The 9,553-nt window shown below is 46.9% G+C and overlaps 1 long non-coding RNA gene across 1 annotated transcript in view; it reads left to right on the forward strand.

Moving 5' to 3' along the window:
- Positions 1 to 3,507: 3,507 nt before the first annotated feature.
- LOC108517468 (uncharacterized) overlaps positions 3,508 to 9,553 on the forward strand; it is a 42,572-nt gene continuing 36,526 nt past the window's right edge. The window contains exon 1 of the long non-coding RNA XR_001882114.1: positions 3,508 to 3,644. This is a non-coding gene — a long non-coding RNA (uncharacterized LOC108517468). The remainder of the gene's footprint in view (positions 3,645 to 9,553) is intronic.

The following is a 9,553-nucleotide window of genomic DNA, read 5'->3' on the forward strand; positions in this document are numbered from 1 at the left end:
TTTTTTGAGACGAAGTCTCTCTCTGCCTCCCAGGCTGGAGTGCAGTGGCCCAATCTTAGCTCACTGCAACCTCTGCCTCCCAGGCTCAAGCAATTCTCGCACCTCAGCCTCTCGAGTAGCTGGGACTACAGGCATGTGCCACCATACTCGGCTTTTTTTTTATTTTTTCTTTTTTTTTTTTGAGGCGGAGTCTCATTGTTGTCGCCCGGGCTGGAGTGCAACGGCGTGATCTCAGCTCACTGCAACCTTTGCCTCCCAGGTTCCAGCAATTCTCCTGCCTCAGCCTCCTACGTAGTTGAGATTATAGGCGTCAATTTTTTGTGTTTTTAGTAGAGGCGGGGTTTCACCATGTTGGCCAGGCTGGTCTCCAACGTCTGATTCGCCCACACTGGCCTCCCAAAGTGCTGAGATTACAGGTGTGCGCCACGGCGCCCGGCCTGGCCGCCCTTATCTTTATTATTTCATTCCTTCAGGTGTAATTTTTAGACTTTCCTAAATTGGAAATTCAGAGAATTGATTTGAGACCTTTCTTTTCTCATGTAAGCATTTTAATGCCATCAATTTTCTTCTGATCACTACTCTAGCTGTCTCCCATAAATTTTGATTTGTTGTATTTTCATTTTTTTCAAGTCACAATAGTTCTTTAATTTCCCTTGTGATTTTCTCTTTGGCTCATGGGTTAAAGTGTTTTGTGGCTGGGCGGGGTGGCTCATGCCTGTAATCCTAGCACTTCGGGAGGCCGAGGTGGGTGGATCACCTGAGGTCAAGAATTCGAGACCAGCCTGGCCAACATGGTGAAACCTCACCTCTACTAAAAATACAAAAACTAGGCGGACGTGGTGGCGGGCGCCTATAATTCCAGCTACTGGGGAGGCTGAGGCAGGAGAATTGCTTGAACCCAGGAGGTGGAGGTTGCAGTGAGCCGAGATCATGCCACTGCACTCCAGCCTGGGCAACACAGCAAAAACTCTGTCTCAAAAAAAGAAAAAAAAAAGTGTTTTGTTTAATTTACAAGTATTTCGGGATTTTTCAGTTATGTTTCTGTTATTGATTTCTAGTTTAATTCCATTATGGTAAAAGAATATATTTTCTGTGATTTCTGAGCTGTTTGGGTGTAAGATCTCAGAACACTTTTCAGGGCTGGTTCTCAGGTTATGAGGCCGTTCTTTGAGCATTTTTTTCCCCACTTGCTTTGCCTCCATTAACAGCATGTTCTTTAGGTGGTCTCTCCAGGCAGTACAAGTGTGTCACCTTCATTTTGTTTGTGTTCAGGCCTCTGAATTGTTTTGTGGTCTACGTGGAGTTATGTGGTCTCATGGTGGGCACGGTAATCCCAGCACATTGGAGGGCCCAGGCCAATGGATCACCTGAGCCTAGGATTCGAGACCAGCCTGGGCAACATGGTGAAACCCCATCTCTAGAAAAAAATAGAAAAATTAGTTGGGTGTAGTGGCCTGCTCCAGTAGTCCCAGCTACTGGGGAGGCTGAGGTGGGAGGATTGCTTGAGCTGGGAAGGCAGAGGTTGCAGCGAGCTGTGATCACACCACTGCACCCCCGCCTGGGTGACAGAGTGAGACCCTGCAAAAAGAGGATGTGGTCTCTGTCCAGATTTAATCTGTATCCCAAATGGTGAAGTCTCCGAGCTGTTTTGGAGTCTGTGTCCAGGGTATGAGGTATGTAAGGTGTTTGGGATTTGTTTTCCCAGCGTGCAACGTCCCTGAGATGTTTCGGTCTTTGTGTCCCAGGATATGAGGTCTCTGAAATGTTTGTAGGATTTTGTGACGAGGATGAGATCTATGAAGTGACTGGGAATCTATTAAGATATGTTCCATTATTGAGTTCTCTAAATTTTGTTTTGTGGTCTGTGTTCAGTGTGAGTTCCCTGAACTGTTTTGGACTCTGTGTCCCATGGTGTGAGATCTCTGAGCTCTTTTGTGCTCTGTGTGCAATGATGTGAAGTCCCTGAGCTATCTGGGCGTTTCCAGTAATGAGGTCTCATTCTGTTTCACAGCCAGCTGGTACTCTATGGTATAATCGCCTTTATGCGTTTGCCGTTTTCTCCCTTAGTTGTTTGCTCCTCTCATTCTTTTTTTTTTTTTTTTTTTTTTGAGGCGGAGTCTCGCTCTGTCGCCCGGACTGGAGTGCAGTGGCCGGATCTCAGGTTCACTGCAAGCTCCGGCCTCCGGTTTCGCCATTCTCCTGCCTCAGGCCTCCCGAGTCGCTGGGACTACAGGCACCCGCCCCTCGCCGGCTAGGTTTTTTTGTATTTCTAGTAGAGACGGGGTTTCACTCGTGGGGTTTAAAGGGGGGCCCCCCCCCAGGATGGTCTCGATCTCCTGACTCGTGATCCGCCGTCTCGGCCATCCAAAGTGCTGGATTACAGGCTTGAGCCACCGCGCCCGGCCTGCTCCTCTCATTCTTGTGCACACAGGACTGTGCACGTATGTATGATTATTTCCTTAGAACACATGATTAAAAGTGAAACTGCCAGGCCAAAGGAGTCATTTATTCAACACATCCCCTTTTGAGTACCTACTATGTGCAGGGCAGTTTCATGCGGAGACTCTGGGGGTCTAGAAATACACATATCCCTCCCTACCTTCATGGTGGTGACATTCCAGTAAGGAGGGGTGTCTGCTTTTTATTTTGATAAACGCTGCCACACAAAGGCACACTTCCATCAGTGGCCTCGGGAATGAATGCCCATTAATGGGCAGTGGCTCTGCAGCAAGGGTTTGGACGCCTGGGCCTTTGCTCTCAACCGGATCATCAGAGTATGGGGCAAGGACAGTGCTCTGGGGGACGTGGGTTTGGGGAGACAGGGCTGGAACATGGGCAGGAGGAAGGCATGAAAGAGAGAGTCCATTTAGTTGTTTTGCGGTGAACTGAGGATTGATTCACTTGACATTGACATGAAAGAGTCCTTGTCGCACACACAAGGAGAGCGTGAGCGGTGGGAATGAAGGGTTAATGGCAAGACTGTGCAGCTCCAGGACCATACCACTACGGTGATGGGAGGTACCACAGGGGAGGGGTCGTGTATTCCGGAAGACACCATTGTACTAGTGGAGACACGAACGGTCTCCTCATCCCGCGAGTGGATCGGCCTCCACCCTAGACCGAGGAGAGAATGGCTCTGCCTGGACCGACCCCCGCGCCGGGCGGACCGGATCTTCGGCCTAAAGCGTCCACCTGTCTGGAAGCGGCCACCACCAAGCTTTTATTAATATATCCGTTCCCGCCGGGTTGGCTATACAGATGCGAATCAACTCCGGGGGTGGGGTGAGGAGCAAGGCCGCGGAGCGGTGATTGCTTCCTGGACGAGTTGCGTAGGGCGGGACAAAGTCCTGCCCTGAGCTCTGATTGGTCACCGCGAGACTGCCTACCTAAGCTCTTCCAGGGTACCGAGGTTTTCCGGAATCACTAAGAGGCTACAAGCCGGGTCCTTCGGCTCCGCGATCCCATTGGCTGCTGTTTCGGCGCAAGCGCTTTGGCTCCTGGGTTGGCGTTCAGGGTTGCCGAGGCAGGGCTTTGGCTACTGGAGACCGTAGGTTCGAATCCCGTCTGGGAACTTCAACTTGTGCACCTGTAAAAGAAGCTGGCATTATTGGCTTGTACTCAAGGGCTGGCACAGAGTGTGTCGGGTAATCTTTTCCATTTTCTTTTACCTATTCTTTCTTTTTTTAAACAATGCCTATTGCATCCCATTATATTGATTTCAGGACCCACTCACCATTCACAACAGTACTGAGAAAAACTCTTCTCCAGGTCCCTGGCATTTGTTTTTCAGGCTACCTGTAGGTCTGAGTCCAGCAGATAAGATTCAAGGTGATCTCATGATCCTCCTCCAGGCCAGCTCCCATCTCCCAGAAGAGGGTGACTTGGAGGCTTCCCTCAGGACCAGGCCTGACTAGGAGTGTGATGGGATGGGCCATAAGTGACTAAAGAGAGATGCGTGGTTTCATGCTCTGGGATGCTGAAGAGCTTGTGGCAATTACAAGGAGAATTTTGGAGCGGGGGCAAGACTTAAAAGAGTACACTTTTAAATGATGGGATGTTAAACATCAGACAGGGGAGGTGTTTGGCTGGTGAGGTAGGTAGGTAGTAGGAATAAAGTGGTTCTCAAGTCAAGTCAGCTCATCATAAGGTAGTTATTACACTCTGCAGTTTGGAGGACTGTGTGCAGGATGTGAAGTCTGATTTGTTTTGGAATCTCAGTTCAGAGTATGACTTATAAAAAGACTGTAAAGGCTCTTTGCTGTTTGAAAATCTGTGTCTCAGAGGTTTAGGTGTTTGAGATGTTTGTGGGTCTCTGTCCCAGGGTTGGTTTCTTTTGTTTGTTTGTTTTCTTTTCTGTTTTCTGTTTACGTTGGTCCAGAATGTCCCAAGGTTTCTAACCTGTTTATGGATCTTTGTCCCCGGATGTGCAGGATTTTTTTTTCTTTTCTTTTCTTTTTGTGTGTGTCTTTACTTTTATTTATTTATTTATTTTTGAGACAGGATCTTGCTCTGTCACCCAAGCTGGAGTGCAGTTGTGTGATCTCAGCTCACTGCAGCCTTCACTTGCCAAGCTCAGGTGATTCTCCCACCTCAGCCTCCTGAGTAGCTGGGACTACAGACACATGCCACCACACCCGGCTAATTTTTTAAATTTTTTGTGGAGATGGGATTTTACTATGTTGCCCAGGCCTTTTGTATGTTTTAGAGGCAGGGTCTCTCTCTGTTGCCCAGGCTGGAGTGCAGTGGTGCAATCATGGCTCATTTCAGCCTTGACCACTGGCTCAAACAATCCTCCCTCCTTAGCCTCCTGAGTAGCTGGGACCGCAGGCACATACCACCATGCCTGGCCCGGCTAATTTTTTTTTTTTTTCTTGTACGCTGGGCACGGTGGCTCACACCTGTAATCCCAGCACTTTGGGAGGCCAAAGTGGGTGGATCACTTGAGCCCAGGAGTTTGAGACCAGCCTGGCCAAGTTGGTGAAACCCTATCTCTACCAAAAAACAAACAAACAAGCAAGCAAACAAACACACAAATTTAGCCGGGTATGGTGGTACATGCCTGTCGTCCCAGCTACTCAGGAGATCAAGGCTGCAGTGAATGGTGATTGCACCACAGCACTCCAGCCTGAGCAACAGAGCGAGACCCTGTCTCAAAATAATCTTTTTTTGTGGCAACAGGGTCTCCCTCTGTTTCCTAGGCTGGTCTCAAACTCCTGGGCTCAAATGATACTCCTGACTCAGCCTCTCAAAGTGTTGGGATTACAGATGTGAGCCACCGCACTCGGCCTTTCTTTTTTTCTTAAAATTGATTTTCATTTTTCTTTTATTGGCATTTCTGTGACTGCTAGAGGAGCTTAACATTGTTTTATGTGCTTGTTGGCAAGATGTATTTAAGTTTTGTTTTGTTTTGTTTTGAGACAGGGTCTCACTGTGTTGCCCAGGCTGAGTACAGTGGCATGCACATGGCTCACTGCAGCCTTGACCTCCTGGGCTTAAACAGTCCTCTCACCTCAGCCTCCTGATCCTGAGTAACTGAGACCACAGCCATGTGCCACCACACCCCACTAATTTTTTTTATTTTTTGTGAAGACCACGTCTCACCATGTTGCCCAGGCCGGTCATGAACTCCTGGGCTCAAGGGATCCTCCTGCCTTACCCTCCCAAAGTGCTGGGATTACAGGCATGAGCCACTGCACCTGGCCTTATTTAAGTTTTCTAAATTCCCTTTTATGTCCTGTGATCATTTTTGTTAAAATTTTTATTTTATTTTATTTTTTGGACACAGGGTCTTGCTTTGTCACCCAGACTGGAGTGCACTGGCATGATCATGGCTCACTGAAGCATCGACCGCCTGGGCTCAAGCAATCCTCCCACCTCAGCCTCCTAAGTAGCCGGGAATACAGGTGTGTACCACCACCCTTGGCTAATTTTTGTATTTTTTTTAGGGAAGGGGTTTCACCATATCGCCCAGGCTGATCTCCAACTTCTGAGCTCAAGCCATCTACCCACCTCAGCCTCTGAAAGTGCTAGGATTACAGATGTGAGCCACTGTGTCCAGCCTTTAAAGTTTTTTAAATTTTCAAAGCACTTTAGACTTAAAAAAATTATAAAATAGTACAGAGAGTTCTTGTATACTCTTTTTCCCTTAATGTTAACTTATATAATCTTAGTACAATTTTTTAAACCAGGAAATGAATGACACTGTTATTTATGAGCTGTTGTTCACCTGTGTGTGTCCAGGGTGTGAAATATCTGAGCTCTTTGGACCCGGAACTCTCTTAGGTTTTGTGTCTCATGATGTGTTGTCTCTGAACATTTGGTGTATGTTTTTAGATGCTAGCTCTTTCATCTTCTTGGTAGTCTTTGTCCCAGAGTATGATGTCTTTGACCTGTTAGTGGTCTCTTTAGGCTTGTCTTCTCTGGGCTGTATGGGCTTCCATGTTCAAGGTGTGAGGTTTCTGAGCACTTTGAAGGACTATATTCAAAGATGTGTGTACTGTCAGCTGGTTTTTATTGTCTTCTATCAGATATTATGAGGTCAGTAAATACTGTATCCAGGTTTGGGTTTGAGGTTACAGTGAGCTGAGATCATGCCACACTGCACTACAGCCTGGGGATAAAGTGAGATCTTATCTCAAAAAAATAATAAAATAGGCCGGGCGTGGTGGCTTACGCCTGTAATCCCAGCACTTTGGGAGGCTGAGGCAGGTGGATCATGAGGTCAGGAGATTAAGACCATCCTGGCTAACATGGTGAAACCCCACCTCTACTAAAAATACAAAAAATTAGCTGGGCGTGGTAGTGGGCACCTGTAGTCCCAGCTACTCCGGAGGCTGAGGCAGGAGAATGGCATGAACCCGGGAGGCGGAGCTTGCAGTGAGCCAAGATTGCGCCACTGCACTCCAGCCTGGGAGACAGAGCGAGATTCCATCTCAAAAAAAAAAAAAAAAAAAAAAGAACACAGCCACTTTATAATGTTGTCTAAGCACAAACAAAAATAAGGATTCACTGTGTTGCCCATAAAATACCAAACATTTTCCTCTCTTGATTAAAATGAGTGACTGCCACTTCCTTACCAATGACAGTGATAGCCTCACTCTGGTCTGCCCTCCTTATAGATAAGATTTATTGAAATACCCAATTGTAAAATTGCCCTTGTTTTTTGACAGCATCTAATCTACAGTGAGCCCCCACTTCCTTAGACCCTCCCCCAAATCACTCAAACCCCACCACCCCACACTTCCCCATGGAGTGCGTTCTCCCTCACTGCAATGAGTAATCATCCCAACTTGTTCAACTACAGGTATGTTCCTGGGTGGGGCAGGGGTCTTTGGCTAAAGGACACTGGCAAACAGTATCCCTGGCTTCAACTCACAGATGACAGTAGCACCCCTACAACACACACACACATTTGTGACAGCCAAAATGTCCTTAGATATTGCCAAATGTTCTTTGGGGGGCAGAATCGCCTCTGGTTGAGAACCACTGGTCTGGGGTATGAAGCATTTGAATAATTTGGGGGTCTTTGTCTGAGGTTTATGTTCTCTGAGAGGTGTTTGGGTCTGTGTCTCAGAATGTGAGGTCTGTGGTCTGTCTTACGGTTTCTGTTCCAAGGTTTGAAAGCTCTGAGCTCTTTCGGGGTGCTATATCAGGAATTAGTGACCTTATCACATACCGAATCCAGACATGTGGTATGTGTGACATCCCCCTTTCCCTCTACCTGAACTATATGCCAGTTCAGAAAGGCAGTGAGGGTTGGGTATGGTGGCTCACGCCTAGAATCCCAGCATTTGAGAGGCCAAGGTGGGTGAATCACTTGAGGTCAGGAGTTTGAGACCAGCCTGGCCAACATGGCAAAACCCTGTCTCTACTAAAATACAAAAATTAGCCAGGTATGGTGGTGCATGCCTGTAATCCGAACTACTTGGGAGGCTGAGGTTGCAGTGACCTGAGATCGCACCACTGCACTCCTGGGCAACAGAGCAAGACTCTGTCTCCAAAATAAAGAAAAAGAAAAAGAAAGGTGGTGAGAAGTAGGAACCCCACAGTTGGTTGTGAACTCCTCCACTCCACATTAGGATCGGGATTCACAGCAATCCCAGCCTCTTTGTCTAGACCAGCAGGCTTCCCTGGTCCACATTGGAAGAATAATTGTCTTGGGCCACACATAAAATACACTAACAATAGCTGATGAGCTAAAAAAAAAATCGCCAAAACAGCTCATAATGTTTTAAGAAAATTTACAAATTTGTGTTGGGCTGCATTCAAAGCCGTCTTGGGCTGCATGTGACTCGTTGGCCTTGGGTTGGACAAGCTTGGCCTAGACCATAAAGTATAAATGACCAACTTCCTTCAGAACCTATCTCGCCCTCTGTTCTGGAGGGCACAGTCTCCCTTGACACTGTTTGTGGAGATTGTGTTGTAGGGAGATGTTTGTTCTGTGTCTCCTGACATCAGCGACTGAGTAGGGACCCCCCATCTCTCAGGATGGACGTTGCTCAGATGGATGTTGGAGTCCATCTTCCCTTAGGCTTTGATCACGCTGATGATAACCCAGAACACATGGACTTTGGAGTCTGATAGACCCTCTTTCAAAACCTGGAACCCCCAAGTCCTGGTTGGATGGTAGGAGAGTCTAGTGTTTTGGATCATCTCTCTAAACCTTGATCTGCTGAGGTTTTTACAAGACTGGTAAGAATCAGTAGGACAATGCACAGTTACACGCTCTCCTAATTTCAGTCCCTTCCCCTAATCCCACACCCCTTCTGAAAGCAGAATTCAGGGCTGGGGAAGGGAAGCAGGCAATCCATATAAATGCCAGGGGCTAGTGTGGGCCTGGGACTATCTCAGTTGGAACTTAGGAATCATGTCCACATGTTGTTTAATGTAAATGTATGTTGGGTTTAAGAAACAGTAAACAGAATTGTGTCTTCATCTCTAGTAAATCCACAATTTTACTTCGATTTTTCTCTTGAGAACATGCATAGTAGATTGTGCATTATGAGGCAAGGATGCACAGTGAGAAAAAACTTTGTTCCTCTTCCAAAAACTGTGGTTATGAGACAGGTTTGTACATTTATGTGAGAGGCAGGGTATGAACTCCAGTGAAAGACTTTAGGGGAGGATGCAGGGCCCCAGTGGCTCAAAGTAGTCTCAAGAGAAATAAAAAATAGTTTGGACTAAATGAAAATCCAAATAAAACTTACCAAATTTGTGGGATGCAGCAAAGCAGTACTTACCTAGAGGGAAATTTAAAAGGCACTATGGCTTCTGCTGTGCTTTTTCTTGGATCACTGACTCTAGTAGAAGCCAGCCATCATTCGAGGATGCTCAAGCAGCCAAAAGCTGGTTATTTTTTATGTGGCAATAGATAACTCATAAGAGGTGTTTCTGAGCTCTTTGATGATCTGTCTGGAGTTCGAGACTTTGGAGCTTTTTTGGGGTCTGTATCCATGCCGTGATGTCTGGGTCTTTTGGGCATTCCGTGTTTCGCATTTTTAAGTGACCTTTTGGGGTTTTCTCTCTAGGTTTTATATCTCTGAATTATTTGGGG

This window comes from Rhinopithecus bieti, unplaced genomic scaffold (genome assembly GCF_001698545.2).
Source record: "Rhinopithecus bieti isolate Rb0 unplaced genomic scaffold, ASM169854v2 scaffold_41728, whole genome shotgun sequence".
In the NCBI taxonomy this organism is placed as follows: domain Eukaryota; kingdom Metazoa; phylum Chordata; class Mammalia; order Primates; family Cercopithecidae; genus Rhinopithecus; species Rhinopithecus bieti.